We start from the raw sequence: 18,039 nt of genomic DNA on the forward strand, positions 1-18,039 counted from the left end.
TGGAATTAGACCATCCTCAAGGTCCCTTCCAGCCCAGGATTCTCTGATTCTATGCAAACACCTGGTTTCTGCTGCTGCCATTCCACACAAGAAACTCTTGAAATACATTTTGGTCAAAGAATCAAAGACAAAATACAAACCTTGGACTGATAAATAGTTGAAATTAATGATTGCATTAAATCATTTTTGGAAAGAAAATGAATTTCATAAAAAGCATGATGTCCTACCTAGATTCAGTTTAACCTATCAGAAATATTGAGAGCTGCTTTCCTGAGTTCCTGAGGTTTTATTTCTCAATCACAGAGCTAATCCAAATCTTTGTGTTGGGGTTTTTTGGTATATTCAGGATCTTGCTATTTTTTGTTTATTTTAAAATGTTGTTCCAGACAGCAATGACACAAGCATGTCTAGAGAGTCTGTTACATTTTTTTACTCTCCCAACTTATTGCAGAGATGCACCTCACTGTTAATGAGGGTGATTTATCTACTCAGGAACACAAGGCATGAATGGCACTTTACAACATGGGTTACTATAGAAACACTTCTGTAGTATTATGCTCATATCCCAGTATATCTTATTTTTCAGATGCTCTCTGTGAACATTTTTAAATTAGCTTATCGCTTGAAAACATTTGTGAAGGACATTTTTACCTCAATATTATTTAATATGGTTGTTATGGCAACTGTATATTTCTCTGATATTTTACCTATGAAAAGACAGTGCCTGTACCTCAAGCAAATGAGAGGAAAAAATCTTAATTTGCTTTTATTCCTACACATGTGGCACCATAGAACAGCGAGTTGAGTATGAAGCATAAAAGGGGTTTGGGCTGTGCTTTGCTCCTCTGAGGCTTTACACTGACACACACAAAATCTTGATCGATAAGATTGATTAAAGTACATGATGCTGCTGCTGTTGCAGGATTTGCAGTGAGATAATTAGCTGAAATGAGGTACTTTGAGTCAAAAGCTTGAGGAATGGGCCCAGGTGAACCTAATGAGGTTCCACAGGCAAAAGTGCAAGGTGCTGCTCCTGGGCTGGGGCAATTCTAGACCTGAGCACAAGAGCAGCCCTGCAAAAGAGCACTGAATTTTGCAGGTAGACAAGTCTCCCTTATCTTGATTAGGAAGTAAATCTTAAATGGTAGGATCTCACAGTCTCTAGCATGGCTGTCTAGCACCCTAAAAATGTTCATATCAAAACACTTTTCTGGACGAAAATGAGAGAAATTACTTTGTCAAAGCAAATTCTTAAATCCTTGGTACATCATATCTGTTTACCAGGCACCAATGTGTGTATATACACAATCCTCCACTCAGGTGATTCAAAAATAATCAGATCCTGGGATTAAAATTAATCATTTGTGTTTGAGAAATAAGAGTGTTTTATGGGTACAAATCCCTTGCCCTCACATACGTGCAATTACGGAACTGCATGTGTTGGTATTGAAATGTAGGTAATACTTTTTAGATAAGAGATGTTTCAAATAATTTCATAACTGATACTTATGTTATCTACTTCAAATGCATATTTCAGATTAAAATTGCCATTACAGTGAAAGTATCAATCAGTGCCCCTTAAACCCCAGTGCTACAGCCAAGGCTCACATAAAGCATCATTTAGGTTACTCGTTCTGAGTAATGACGAGGCATTTTCTGTTTATCAGCAGGTGCATGCTCTTTAATTAAAATGAACAGAACTGCAATATTAAGGACAACCTAGTATTTCTCAGCCTGAGAAGTATAATAAAATGTTGCAATAATTATTTCTAATGTGTATCAGGGTATTACAAACTAAGCTTTTGGATTCCTTACCCTGAGAATTAATCACTGCTAGCTAATGGAATTTGTGATCTGACAAAGCCTTATCTCCATCATCAAACAGTCTCTAAACCAATACTGACATTCAGCTAAAATTTAACTTCTTACACCAGTCAGTGGCACAAGAGTCTATTCCCTGTATCTTTGCTGAGCAAAGTGGTTATTGAAACTTGTGATAATTCAAGTTTTATAAGACTGCACAAAGAATGTTTTCATTGAAAGGAAGCATATAGCTTAGAGAGAAAATTTGATATAATACTTAAAAGGTGTCTAGGAAATAGAATTAGTAACAGAGCTCTGTCTGTAAGACAAGGTAAAAGTTGTTTACTAAAAAGCTGTTACTGGTTTGTACTATTTTTTAATGGGCTCTGAATTAAGCATTTGCCTCTTTGGAAAATAAATTCAAAATTGAATAACACAGAAAGCCCAATAATTTAGGATAAATCTTTAATGGACAAATCTAGAGTCAGTAGGAATTCGTGCTCTGCTGTGATGTCCCTCAAGGAGCAGCCCCATCAATCTTTGTTGATAATCTTGCAGGTGTTCCTGAGACCTGTGCTTTGGGTCTTCAGCAGTGGCTAATTTGTGTAAACCTTGCCCCAGTTTGGGTGCTCTGAGAGTAAATGCTCAAGTATTGGAATTATTTTGGGGAAATGGATTAGCACTGTTTATAAACAAACGATGTACTCCAAGATATGTGTCTAATTCATGATCTTTCAAGGATGAGCTCATTTTCTGGCAATGAGATACATACACTGAAGAGCTGCCTGTGCCATGTCCAAGAAGCAAGAGAGATTTTAAAGAAGATGGAAAACATCTAGGGCTCACTTCTGCATGATACGCTCTTCTTTATCCACAAAACAGGGCCTTTAATCGTATTCCTGCATCAGGAATAGTGCTGGCCTCTAGGATCAAGCACAAGGATCTTGGAGAAGTCCTGGTGGTAATTTTAGTGGAACTACATTGGAGGGTGTGGTATCAGGATGCTAATCTGTGATATGGGAGGGTTATCAGGATGCTAATCTCTGTGCTGATTCAACAGCGCGCAGCAGCTCACAAACATTTCTACTGTACCCTTTTCTTTGAAAATTGAAGCTTCTGCTTTATTTTGAAAGAATAATAAGCCAAGAAGAAATTGTGTTGATTATTTTCTGACTCTGCTGAGGAAATTGGATTTTTGCTTCAGGGAGTTTGACGTTTGTTGTTTATTTTCTTTTTTTTCCCTTTGTAATCTAACGCTTATGTCAAACTGGGGTCACTCTGAGGGTCCCAGGCTACAGCAGAGTCTGTTCCATTCAATGTCAATCAGTCAGAACCAAGAGGTCACTTGTAGATCATTCTGGAATCCCCATCTTTTCTAAACTCAAAGCACTCATCTGGTTCATTGCAGGAAAAGAATACAAAATAGGGGGGTTTACTGTGAGCTGGTTTCAAACTTTGGTTTGTCTGCATTATTTCCTGGGTGTTGACTTCTGTGAAGTCTAAAGCCTGTTAGACTGCTCTGTCACAGTTGGCTTTTTAGGCCAGTTTATCACCCATGTTGAACATTTCTCTCATGAGCAGGGGCTGCTTGAATCAGGATATCTGTTTAGGCTGCGTGAACTCCCAGAGCTTAAGTGAGCAAAGGCTTGATGCTTTGATCCAGAGAACTCCTGCTAAAAATATTACTCCATCATGTGTGACTTTCGTTAAATTACAGTAAATGGCTGACTTCTAATCATGTGTTATAATATACATTCACCTTTGGTATTCTGAGAAAAAAAAAAATCACTTTTTCATAGGAAGAATGTAAATGTTTGAACTGCAGCATAATTAGCATTTGTATGGCAAACCTTTTTCATGGGGATTTGTCATACCAAATATTTAATTAAATTGAGGTGAAATTGTGTTATTCATGCAAACCGGTTTTGTTAGAATAATTAAATTGCTTCAAAAAGATTGTCCTGGACTTTCTTTCCACATCAAGTACAGGTTTATTTGGGAACCCTTCAGCCAAGAGTGGGTTCAGTTTCTAGAGGTCACTAATGAACACTGGTCTATGTATCCTACTTGATACATACTCGATAGCTTGATAAACAATTTATAATGTGTAAGTGCTCCCTGAATGACAATTTCTGATAAATGTTTTGTTTAAAGACAAGGAAAAAAAAAAGGATAACATAGGAAAAGGATAATATAGGAAAACTAACTCTGCTTTCCTAAATACAAAAGTAATGCCAAGTCTTTGACTTCATCTTGAGACTGCTAAACAAGTGGCTGCTTGCTGCCTTCTGCAGGAACACTTCGTTTACAGGTTAGCCCCTTGCAGCTCCCAGGCTGTACTGCATCTTTTCCTGGGCAGGAGACCTCCCGAAGGCTGAAGCTGTGTGTGAACTGCTGGCATTTGCAGCTGCCCTGCCTGGTCTGGAGTGGTTCCTGCTCTTTAGCAGCAGCACTACACCCACCCCTACTGCCCAAAAGAGGGTTTGAGAAAGTCTCTTCTCTCAGGTTTCAAGCCACTATTCATTAATGTGAGTGCTTACCCCAGGGACACTTCAGCTGCCTTGCCAGGCTCTCACAGTGCCTGATTTCCCTCCCTGGATGACATGACAGGTTCTTAACAGGAATATGAGAAAATACACATTCAGCTTTCCCTCTTAGCTTCCCTTGTTTCCTGGCTCTCTCTCGGTGTGGCTCTCTGCCTGGGGGACCCGGGCAGCAGGTTGGCAGATATTCCATTGTCAGAGGGAAGCACCAGTTTGTACAGGGTAGATATAAGTGATTCCACACCATCAACTTTATAAACAAAATATTTTCAAGATTTATGTAATAGTGTCTCTCACAGCTGACCAACATAGGGTTTTCCAGGGAAATAATGCAGTGCCAGCAGTTCACACACAGCTTCAGCTTTCAGGAGGTCTCCTGCCCAGGAAAACCCTATGGTACAGCCTGGGAGCTGCAGGGGGCTAACCTGTAAACAAAGTGTTCCTGCAGAAGGCAGCAAGCAGCCACTTGTTTAGCAGTCTCAAGATGAAGTCAAAGACTTGACATTACTTTTGTATTTAGGAAAGCAGAGTTAGTTTTCCCGTGTTACCCTTTTTTTTTTTTTTCCATAAAAGAGAAAGCCAAGTGATTTAGAAAGATCACTTTACCAGAGAAAAAGCTAGAAGTCCTCTTCAGTATAAAGTAAAAACCTTTTGTTCATGTGAAAATGGCATTCAGCAGTGGACAGAAGCATATTTTTGGATCTGAAAACTGCTTCAGAAAAAAAAATTCTCTATATCACCAGAGTATTTCTCAATCAAATTCATTCAGTAACCTTGCTGGTTATTTCCAAAGACAACACCAGAAATTTGTCTCTGCATGTCAGAATATTGAGATGTGAGATCTCTTTGGGCTTTAGGTATTTTAAGCATTTAGTGCATGCACAACAGAAATAACTGCTGCCTTGAACTGACTGAAAACCCAAAAATGTGTTGCTCTTTGTTGTGGTTCCTGCCTATAATGGCTGTGCCAGTGACAACCTGATCTCCAACCACAGATCTCCCTTCCCTTCCCTTCCCTTCCCTTCCCTTCCCTTCCCTTCCCTTCCCTTCCCTTCCCTTCCCTTCCCTTCCCTTCCCTTCCCTTCCCTTCCCTTCCCTTCCCTTCCCTTCCCTTCCCTTCCCTTCCCTTCCCTTCCCTTCCCTTCCCTTCCCTTCCCTTCCCTTCCCTTCCCTTCCCTTCCCTTCCCTTCCCTTCCCATCTGCTCCAGGGATCATGTGGGCACAGGGTCATTAAATCACCCCTGACGTGGCTGGCACCTGCAATTACACTGGATTAATTTTAGTGGGAAGGGGAACTCCTGGTCTGTGTTACAGCAGTGTGTTTGGCCTCAAGAAGGAGAATAATTTGCTTGGTGATGCAATAAATAAACTTTACAGATGCTGATCTGCAGGTAACACGGTGTTCAGGCTTCAGGTGTTAGGTGCAAATTTAACTGAATTTGGGTGCCTTTAGTGTGTTGGAGATAAACACAAAACCTTCCCAGGGAATTTGATACTGTCAAATTGTCACAACACTGACTTTTGCTGGGACAATATTGAGATATGAGAAAAAATATCTCATGTATGAAAAACTGAGCTCTGTGTTCAGTGTTCTGTGCAAAACTGATGTATAGTATCAGCTAGTGGAGCTCCAGAGGCAAGTAAAGAAGGAAAGCACTTTTTGAAATATTGTGTTGGTTATCTGGAATCAGTATGGTTCATTCTGTCATCCCTTTACTTTTTAAAAAAGTTATGACCTGCTGCTTTAGCAGATGGCGTTGGTGAAAATACAACTGCTTCCATGTTTGTGTTTATGACTGTATTGCATCCAGTTTTATCAGAAAATTATTTCCCTGGAAAACCATATGTTGGTCAGCTGTGAGAGGAACTATTACATAAATCTTGAAAATATTTTGTTTATAAAACAAAATATTCATAGACAGCAATTAAAACTAGAAAAAAAGCCAAACTTTTGGAGCATGGAAAATTCTGGACTCAGCACTTATTGGCAGTTTAAGAATGAACAGATGCACATCCAAAAAAGATGGGCCTTGTCTGTCTGTCTGTAATAGTGGTAGTTTTCAAATAGGTATGTAAGTCCTAAATGAACATATTTTTAGTACCTTTGCTTATGGTCAGAAGAGAAAATAATACAGGATCTGCTGTAAGAAGTGTGATTCAGAAGTGGACAGGCACTGCAGGCGGGTGAATTCAGTGCAGTGGTAAAATAAGTTAGGTTTCTTTCCCCTTTATCTGTTTTTCTGCAGCTGTTTTTTCCTTCACAAGTTTGTTGTCTCACTGTGCACAAGCTTGTTGCTACAGCAGGGAAGAGAACAGAGAGGCAGCTCTGGAGTTGCTTCACCATCTGTTTCTCAGCTCTTTGTTCAAAATCCGTGAGCAGACACTCCGAACCCACATTGTCTTCCTTCACAGGTGAGGTTATTGGGGCCTTTCCTGTTATGTCACTGTTGCTTTACTTCTAATATGTTTGCCATTTTTGTCAGTGAATTATTGCTCAGTAGAAACAGCGATTCATCAGTACAAACTGCATAAGAAAGAACAAGGGTTGCTTGAAGCCTGAGTAAAAATCAAGTTTGTGTGTTTGTTTTAAGTTTCTACTAAGGTCAGTTATGTCATATTTTATGTTTAATAGAGAAAAGGGCTGGTATTTGTTAAATACACTATTTGTATTTAACCAGTCTGACCAGTCAAAAAATCATTATAGACTTGCTGATTAATAAAAATTGTAAAACTTTATCTTTTAATATAGTATATGCACTTTGGCTTTGTTTTTTGCCTTACATTTTTAGATGTTTGTTTAGGAGTTCTTTTATGCCTTCAGGCTTTTCACAGCTTGGAATAATCCTTTGTGTGTAACAGAGGATGAGAGTCAAATTATTGTTTGGTCCTAGGAAAAAATATGCCTGGTAAAATCATGACTTTCTCATTTGGTGTTAGTTCAACACAGGAAATCAGGATTTGCTGATTCCAGCCCACAGCTCATTTTTAATTCAGTTCAAAGTAAGATCTATTCCATGGCTTGATCTCCATCCTTTTCTAACGATTGTGCTGGTGCTGTGCTACAAAGACTTAAAACTTGTGCTGAAGATGTTTTAGAGGTATTTGTTGGGTTGTGCAAGGCTGTCCAGGGAATGTGTGAGAACAGGGGACTGATGGGGCAGCTCAAAACATGAAGATGAAAGTAAACAGAATTAGAATTAGACAAAAAAGGAATCCATTGTTGGATGGTCTGAAGGAAAAGGGAAGTGTTTGAAGGCACAGGTGATGAGAAGCTATAGAGATTCTTTCCCAGCTCCTGTGGATTAGCTATGGGATGATTTTATGGAAAAAAAAATTGCAGTAATCTGTTGTAGACATCTGATGCCTTTCTAACACTGATTGTCCAAACATGGCAAGGATGGTATCAGGCACTTTAGAAGGGTTAGAGAGATCCTTTTGTGCACAATACTCATGATTTAAAAGGATATGTCCTTTTTTTCAGTCAGATGATTTCTGCTTACAAACCTGCATTGAATAAGGAATGATGAAATGTAGGAGATACATCTGTTCTGTCCTGCTTTGTTTTCACTTGAGACTGTTAAAGTTATGTTTATTGTATTCTTACCCTGTGTCTTGAGAACGAAGGCATAAATTGAGCTGACTGTATTATCCTTCAAAATGCTGTGAAAGGAGATGCAAAATAAATGCAGGTGTCATTGGCAGAGCAAGAGATATTAGAGATGAAAAGCTGGCGTCTTTTGTACAGTGCTGAATGCCATGGAAATAATCAGTTTCCTGATAAAGTTTATAAGCAAGAAAGGAAATTAAACACAACACCTATTCAATGTGATGGACCTTTCTTAAAGTCACAGGTTCTGCATCAGTTGGAAGGGGATATTTAGTAAAATAAAGTAGTAAACAAGTAGCACAGAGGTCTAAAGAGGGTGAATTTGTTTCATTTTGGGCGAGAAGAAGAATCTCAGGCAGACAGATAAAATGATATATGTTGCCTTGAGCTCTTTAATTCAGTCCTGCTGTGGTAGGTTGAGTGTGCTTTGCTGTTATTAGCATATGCCAGTTATTTCATTAACTGACCTTGCTAAATGCCTGGAGACATCCTGTGACACTTAATGAAGTCAAACATGGCAAACCTTCCTTATAGCTGTATAAAACAAGTGTAGTTAAGAAAGATATTTGCATACTATAATTGTTGGAGAACATTAGAACAAAGCCTTTGAAAGCACAGACCCTACTGGTTATTGGTCTGGGGATGTGAATGGCAGCTCTGAAGCTGAAGGACTGTGTAGCTTTATGAAAAGTGAGTGAAAAATAAATGTAGTTGGTTTTATAGTCTTCTGCATATATAACATTCAGCTTTGTTTAATACTAATATTTTTCATCTGCCATTTGTGGATTTAGTTGACTGAGTTCTGTGAATATTAGTGTACCATGCATTTAAATCAACTTTAAAAATCTAAGCTTTTATTTGCTATTCAGCTTTTTAGGTTAAAGTCCAGAAAGAACATGAGGGTCACATCCAGACTGGGTTGTTTCAGCCTTCCATCATTCCAAGGCAGCTCAAATAAAACTTCCTGTGGTTTACCTAAGAACCTGCTAATTGATGTCCTTGCATTGTTGACAGGTGGGGTTTACAGAGTAGAAGCAGAACAGAAGCAGAGTGCACACACACGCAGCTTACTGACCATGCACTCACTGCAGAGGAACTCTAAAGAGATTTATTTTATTTTTTTCCCCTGTTGGTGAATTTTAATAATGTTCTGCTAGAGCAGAAATGAGCATATAGAATTAGCAGAAGTCCCTAGAGCCTAAAGAATACTATTTGAAGACTAACTAGTTTATCTTCCTTGCATAGTGGCTTTCTGTACATAGAATTTTCAGGAATGGGATGGCAATGGTAGTACTTACATAGGGGAGATGCTGAGGAGCAACTGAGTCAGAGAGGGAAGAGCAAATGTGCACACAGAACTGCAAAATGTTGTCACCACATTAGGGTGTTCTCACCACAGCTGTTTGGTTAACACAAGAGGGAATGGAATCCCTGGGAAGACGGGTGAACAGTTTTGATATTGGTATTTCTTCCCTGTGGTCACAAGAATGATTAAATTCAGCAATACACTAATGGGCTCCAAAATAGAATAGAATGGAACTGGAAGTTAGAAATTTGGGCTGGTTTGGGATGAATTAGGAAATTTTCTCCATTCCTTCAATTTGGCTCAGTTGGGAAGGAGTTAGATTTTACTTGGAGTCAATCCTCACTTCTTGCTCAAGATTCCTTAGTTAATTCACTTGGGGAAGTTCACACCAATAAAAAGAGTACAAAACATTATTTGCTCCCTGAATCTGAAGCCATGAAGGGTCAGGCAGTTGGAACTGGACAATTATTGGATGTCCCTTCCAGCTGAACTGTTCTACTCCCTCTCTGTGAAGGTCAGCAGGGATGTAGGCGTTGAACATGGACCCTGCTGGCCTCCTGTATAGGTGCTTCTCCCAAATATCAGTGATCTTTGATGAGTGATTGAACTACAGCTCAAATAGAAGGGTGTGGCACTACTTGGAATACACAGATTTGCATAGAAAACCCCAAAGCAAAACAATTTGGTGCAAGATCATTGTTCAGGGAATACAACCTTCCTAATACAGCATTCTGCACAAGCTTAGTTTATGTATCTGAATTCATATTTGAAGGGAATAGCTCATTTTGAAAAAGCCTTGAAGAAACTGAGTGGGTGATATGAAAAGGATAAGGTACTGACAACTCTTCTCATTGTTAGGAGAAGGATTTAAGGATTTTAGCTGGGACAGATTCCTCTTACAAATTCCATGTAGAAAACTGCACCAAATAGAGCTGTTGGATAACATGTGGAATAATGTTTTCCTCCATTTTGCTTTCTCTGACTTCTTGCCTTTGCAGAAAGGAGAATTGTCACCAAAAAAGTATCTCGTAGCAAACTTCATGTTTAGCCTGGAAGTGTTACTTTAAAAATATATATACAAATTAACATAACAGTTAAGAATGGCAGAGCCTACTTAGTTCTGCTGAACTCCTAGAGAATTCTCTCACAGTGAATTTATACTGGGTGCTACATTTCCCCAAATAAGGATAATGTCTGTGTCTCAGTGTTTACAGTCTTGCTGCTGCTCTACATCAGTGCCTTGCAGTTCAAAGTGCATTGTTCACGTTTGCATGTTTCTTCCAATAAATTTGCTTTTTGTGATTGAATTGTTGAGCAGTTCTTAAGAAATTTCTGTGTCAGGCCATCTCTTAATTCACTGCCAACTACCCACTGACAAAGTGGTTCATTTCCATTTGCATTATTGTTTCCTACATATTTTCTGACCTGTTCCTTTATGGTTGGCTGCTTATCTGCTGTGACTGAATCTTGTATCGTTTCTCAGCAATCTTCAGTTCTCTCCCAGCCTCTTCATTCTTCAAGAAAATTTACAGCAGTACTGAATAAAATGATGTCAACTTAGGTCATGCTCTTCCTTTCATGTTACTATTTTTATTCTAGTCCTCTGATCCTTTATGGATTGCTTTTATAGGATCTGTTTTGAAAAAACCCTAATACCTTTTCTAGTCTTATTTTCTCATTTTTGACTCTAGCAGTAAACCCTTTGTGGTTTACTCATACATTTTCTAAGGCAGAAGAATTTGAATACAATAAAACTTGAACTACTTGTTGCATTCTCCTGCCATCTCCCACCCGCCAAAACGTTACTTTGCTACTCCTTCACTTCTCACTTCTTTGTTCCCTGTAATCTGCCTGTATTCACATATCTATGTTTTAAAGATACCTTCTGCATTCAGATCCTGCCCTTTTGTACACAGCCTTTCAAAATGAAATATTTGTTTCTATCTGTACTGCGAAATGTTTCTGTGTAAGTCATTGTTTCCTTTCTTTTTAACCTGTAACCACCTCTCTGATAATCAGGTTTTATATTCTGCAAAGCATAAATGTAAATTCATCTTCCTCATTTGTCATCCTACCATGTCTCTTGTGTCTCTCCTGTCTCTCTGTAGGTTACTCTGCGGGTTTTTTTCCTTCATGCCAGAATTTCATCCACTGTTATCCCTCAGCACAGTCCTGCAGCTCTTCTTTGTGCCTCCACATGTAATGCACTTGCTGAACTCAATCACAGAGTTGTTGTTGCAGCTGATGTCAGCATAGCGCTTGGGATCCAAAAAGGCCTTCTGAGTTTTGTTTGGAATCTGAGGCAAAATTTAAAGTAAACCTGTCCTTATGTTTAATGTTTTCTTGACATTATTTGTTGCTAGCCTTTTTTTGGGAAGTTATTTAGCAAATAAACTTCAATTTGCCAAATGTCGCTTCTGTCCATTGTGATTGAACTCTGGCAAATATTTGTTCAGTTTGCAGCTTTGCTCCTGCCAGAGACTGATGGAACTTTTCTGGTGCAAAGATGAAACTTCTGGTATGCTCATATGTTCTCAGACAAGTTACAGGTTGTCAGCTGAGGCATGTTAACCCACCCCATATGCATGCTACCTGCTCAGTGCCAAGACAAAATAGATTGAATTTTCTGAAAGCATCAGGGAAAGGCTGTGGTAATGAATCTGAGCATTTTCACCAGCAACAGCTTAGCCTCTTATCAGCTTTGAAGGTAACCAGCAGATCTCCAAGCCTGGGGTGGTGATCTCGCTGTTTGCCTTCCTTCCTCCTCAGGATCCTGAACCGAGCAGTCCCATGGCCTTTTTGGCAGCATCTCCTTCAGCCAACAACACCAAATGTGTCCTGACTCTTGTCATGTGTCTGGCCATAACCAGACCAGTCATCTCAAAGGGGTATTTTATAGCCATCCCTCTACCACCTCTAACTATCACTGTTTTATATATACACGTATATATATGTGCTTTTGGCTGTGTCACAGGGGATGTATCTGGAAAGAAGTACAGACTTCATCTAAACGAAAATATTTCTTTGAATGTTTTATTGTTTAAAATGACTTGTATATCAACATTTTTCTGCACACTATTCACATCTGAATTCCTCAATATATCAAGCTTTAAAAAGAATCCCTCTGGAGCAGTGCTTGTTGGTGTGTTTGGCGTTCGTTCATGAAGACAGTCCCCAGATTTAATGAATTCATATTAATGGAGCACAAAAATGTGGATTAAAATTAGAAAATCCTCACCTTGCAGAGAATTTCATTAGTGCTCTTTGTCAGTGGTGGGTATGTTATTGTCAGACAAGTTCAATATCATACTGGAGATACTGCAGCAGCTGGCAGCTACTGGTGCAGCAAGTTGTTACCAGAGTACTGTGTTTCCATGTGTCTGTATTCAAATATATCATACTTTGAAGACTGAACTATTACTGCCCTTGAGCAAAGATATACGTATGATTAGCCTGTGCTAATAAAACCTTACTTATCACAAACCCACAGCTTGCAGCAGAGGTTACTGAAATGCACAAATACAGAATGATAGCACAGGTCTTGAAAGTACAGACACAGCATGATACGGCAGGTATCAGAGGTATAAATAACTCATCAATGGTCATTAAATTAGTGTGACCTTGAGAGATGTTAAAATCAGTTTTAGGGATAGCAGAGATACCATTAAAATACAGAGCTGTATACAGTAAATTCACACATAATATGGGATTTTGAACCCATGACAAGGGAGGCAGTAGGTGCTGTGTTAAAAATAATGCTAAACCTGACCCCATGCACACCCAGGAGTGAGGTGGAATAGATGATGAACATCATACTCCTGACAGAGGATGTGGGATGCTGATAAATTGTTGTCCCTCTTTCTCCTTGAAGTAACCCAGCCCCATAAGTTGTGAACCTAGGAGGGTACAGAAAGAAAAGCAAAGAAAGAAGAGGACTGTAGAAACCTAGAGTGAGCAGAGAAATATCAGAGAAAAAGATATACATTAGAAAGTTTGTAAATGCTAGGTTTAACTCTCTTTATTAGAAACAAGTTGTGTGACTAATAACAGTCATCAGTTCAACTAATAAGACTTTAATTAGACTTATAATAGATTCCTGCCTTCACTTAGAAGCATGTTCCTTTAGCTTACATAAATGGCACAGATTGTTTGGTATGACACCACATGCCCCTGAGGCTTGGAGGTTAAATTTGGAAGCAGCAGGGCATGATAAAGATGTCAGTTGTCACAGTGGTTCTTTAGCCCAAGCTCTGTAAAAGTTTTTAGACACTTCTTTCCAACAGTATCTCTGAGAGCTGGCTCTCTTTCACAGTAATTTTCCCCAGGGTGAACAAAGGAAGAAGTGAAGAATTTCTTTCAGTCTTTTGTACTGAAGGATGGGATCTTGTTATGGCAGTCCCTCACTGGGGAGAGCATGAGTCTGCTGAACTTTTCTCATTAAAGCAAGGTGATCAGTTTGGTTATGATGCTGCACCCCCAGGAGAATTTATTCAAGTGGCTTGGATTAGGTCTGGATAAACAGATACGACTGGATTTTGAACAGGATTGCATTCACAATAAATAAACTAATTCCTGTTAGGCTCTTGTAGTGGCAGATACTATTTTGACAAGCTTAGTGTTAGTAAAAAACAAGCTATCAAAAGATCCATATGAATTACAGTTTCAGGGGGACACTGTGTTACTGACAGACAACTGGCATTTAGGATTTTGGCCTAAAATATTACTTAAGATTGATGTTCTAATCCAAAATGAGAAGTGCTGAATTAGGATTAGCTGAATTCCTTCCATCCCACAGTGATTACCCCGACATTCACGTGGACATTGCCTGGTGTAGGACTTTGTGCTGGGTAAAGGCAAGCAAACAGTTTGTTGATAATGAAAGGTCTGCCTACAGAGGTGCAAAATCCAGGCTGCTCCTTCAGTCAAGTGATGCAGTTTTTTGTATCTGGTAGGGAACTGGCTTTTAAATAGTAGAAACTCTAGTTCTACCTGGCTTCTAAGTCAGTGTGATTTAGGTAACTTCCTAAGTAACTATTTTAAAAGAGGATGAATCACTGCAAAATGATTTATTCATCATCTCTTCTAACCCCGCTCAACACAGGGCACACTTCAAACTCAGCAGCTTTCTCAGCCCCTCATCTGTGAGTCTTTAAGCATCTCCAAACACAGCCATTTCACAGCCTGACTGAAATCCAGGTTCTGACTGCCCCCACTCCTCTCAGCCCCCTACTTTGTGGCCTTTCCATGGATTTCCTGCAGCATTTCAATGCCTGTCTTGTTCCAGGGAGCCCTAGGGTGGACTTATTTCTACACATGAGGCTTTATGAGTGCAGCAGAGCCAAAGGAACATTTTTGCTCAGCCTACTGCTTTGTTCAGCAGCCTTATTAATGCAACCCAGTGTGCAGGTGACCTTTATTGTCTCAAGGACACAATTCTGAGGCACTTTTAACTTGGCCACCATAGAAGAATTTCTTGTCAGTAATACAATCTCACTGCTGATGTATTTTTACACTTAGTTATCTCAATAACCATTTTTTCTCTGGCTAAAAAGAAATACTTCACTGGACTAGGGAATTAAAAAGCAGGTGCATTGAATTCTATTTACTTCAGAAAGGAGAGTTTTGATCAGAATTGCCTTTATCAGGTGCTTGAACAGCATTTTTCCCATTACTTACAAACTAATTCATAAAATTGTCTTTCCTGTAAATGGTGTAATGCAAACATAATATAACTAAAATCACTGAAGGTTTTCAAAATAGCTTTAATGTTAGATACGTAAAAATGCAAGTTCAGTAATTTTTGCAGGAAGAGATATATGTCTCAAATTAAAATCCATGTTGCAATACGAAATAATTGAACAAGGGATTAGAAGCACTTAAAAATATAACCCTTTTACTTTTTTTTCCCTCCATTTTGATTTTTGTGATCAGCCAGGTAGTAGAATAATGTCATATAAGAGGAACACTTTGCTGACAAGATGCTCTTACTTTTTTAAGAATATTATGCAGTAGAGATGAAAGCTGAATACGTTTTATGTGTTTCAGGGGGATAGTATGGGTGACAAGTAAGTGTTTAGTTGGATAAAATCATAGCTACACATTGGGCGGATCATCTACTTGGTATGGCCATGACTTCCTTTGGAATAGAACAAAGGTATGGTTTGAGATGGACAGCTAGAAAAAATAGCATAAATTGCTCAGCAGATTTCTGTAAACGTGGATTTTATTTAAACTAGAAGCCAAAATGTTGTTTGTTGTTTTTAAAAGCAGAAACAATCTCTTGTGTTAGTTTATAAAATTCTATACTTTTTCTGTAACCCTGGCAGCATGTAAATTAAGAAAAAATAGTGGCTTTGTGAGTGGCTGAAGATTAAGTTTTTTCTTCAGTATTAACCTGGAAAGATTCAGTGAATTTATTTGTTTAATTTATATTTCAAATAAAAGCTTTAGCTGAAATGCTACTTCTTCTGTCCCTTAAGCAAATGTCCCCGGTTTAATTTGGGAAGATAACCACTTGCCTTGTAAAGTTTGTGCTGTATGATTTTCCTATCCCGTAATTTCTCAGCATATAACATTTGAGCACAAAAAATACTTTCCAAGAATTGATGTGATTAAATTTGTACCAGCCTGGAAAGAATCATAAATTGTATGTAAATGAAGCCTCTGGTAGATATATATATATATAAATATAAATATTGTATTTAAGTATAATACCTAAATAAGGAGGAACCTGTAATGTTCAATAGATTCTGTGGTAGCATCAATCCATTTATGCCCCTTTTGTCATCTGTGGAATATGTATATTTGAATTCAGAGAGTTGTGCTGGCAAAAGGAGATTTACTGTGTTTCAGTGTCAGCTGGAAAACTTTGGGATAGTGGAGCTATGGTGTGAAGGACAAATACAAATTGACTAAAGGAGAAGAAAGATGGGGAAATTGATTTAAAAATCTCCAGGACCCTACAAAGCTAAGAAAGTAGGCAAAAATAAGCATATTTCTTTCCTCAGGTGCTGTATCTTTCTGCTGTTTTGATTTTTTCATATGTGCAATTCTTGGAGTTTACTTTACCCTTGGTAATTCTTCCAGAGATTCTTGTTACTGGAATAGAGCCCTATAAAGTTTGGTCATTAAAGCCAAACTGCAACAGGCCATGTAACATTTCTCTCTTAGGAGAACTGCACTGATAAATCAGGAAAGGGCAAAATAAGCATTGGTAACAAAGCAGTCCTCAGAAAATACATAGCAATTTTCTGTTCATTTCTTTAATCTTTCCAGTTTTTAAATAATACCTGTAAGACCCAATGATGATTAATATTCAGGCCCATTTCTGATGTTTGTTGCAATTTGAATAGTAATTTGAGTAACTTGGTCTCATGGAAAATCTTTGGAAGAAAGAACATCAGTCATACCAGCAGAGAGGAAACAGAATAAAAATAAATAAAAGTCTTCTGGAATAAATTTCGGACTTTTTTGGAACAGACTGGCTCTGTCCTTGAAGAGCATAGCAAATGAAATCTGTGAAGACAAATTGTTGTGAAAGTTGATAGATGCAGCATCACTGGGAAAGACAGAACATGTTTCTGCCAGGCATGTTTGGGAAGAGAGACTTGAATATTTTCATTAATCTTGTCATAGGTTATTGCTGCTAACTTCCACAACAAAGATAGATTTTCCTTTGTAGTAGTGAATGAATATTCTTCCTGAAGAAGGCTCTGACAATCTACCTTTTTCACATTCAGTTGGTATTTTTACGCCTCTCCTTCTTGCTAGAATTAAGGAACTCATTACGTAATAGAATTGGAATAACTTTTAAAAAATGCTGCACCATTGTATGTCACATCCAAATCACTCTTAATCACATCAGATTGTTTTCTCTTTCAGATACAGAAATGTATCCCTATTCAAGGCTCAGCTTATTCAATAATGAGGTCCACATGCACAGTGGTGACTTGTGCTGGATTATTAAGGTCAAAATGCCAGTTCTTCAGAACTGAGAAATCTCTGGTGAAATTTCCTTCTCATTTCAGATTTCAAGAGCTCTATCTCACTCTGTGCAGTTTGTATTTATATCTTTGAAAACTGGAATGAGCTAGTAACTGCTAGCACCATTCTGGTGGGAAAAAAAAAAAAAAAAACAAAGAGGAAAAGAGAAGGTTTGAGATTGATCCTGGGATTGATCAGGAGTTATTTATGGTCACTCTGAAAGTTTGAGAGTACCAAGATTCAGAAGCAATGCTTACTAACCACAAAGAGCTGCAGCAGTGTCTGGGAGACACAGGAGTGAAGTCTCTTTTCAAAGACGCACCAGGCTTCAGCCTGGGGTTCATGGTTCCAAAAACAGGTCACCAGGTGGATGGTCTCAGAAATAATTGTTTCTTTCATGTGACTGGGCTTGTGTCATATCTGTGTTAGACTGAGCAGCATAAATTGACATTTTAAAAGCCTATCTTTAGTTCTTATTTTTTGAGCATGGCATCCATTTATTTCTCTGTGAGCAAATATTCATAGCTGTGAACAAATTCTTTTCATAATCAAGGGGAAAAAAGACTCTTGAGACTCTTCCTCTTCAGCACCAGGAAGAAAAATGTTTTCAAAATAGCTATAAACAGGAGTTGCAAGTGTCTTCAGCTGTTCACTCCCTGTTGCTTTGCAGCCGGCTTTTCATCACTGTCTGTGAGCCTGGGGTACGTACATTGCTGCAGGGACTCTCTTTTCCTCATCAGTTCTCAGCAGTCCAGGATTAAACATATCTGATTGCTTAATATGTATCCATTAAGGCA

This window comes from Corvus hawaiiensis, chromosome 9 (assembly GCF_020740725.1).
Source record: "Corvus hawaiiensis isolate bCorHaw1 chromosome 9, bCorHaw1.pri.cur, whole genome shotgun sequence".
Classification (NCBI taxonomy): Eukaryota; Metazoa; Chordata; class Aves; order Passeriformes; family Corvidae; genus Corvus; species Corvus hawaiiensis.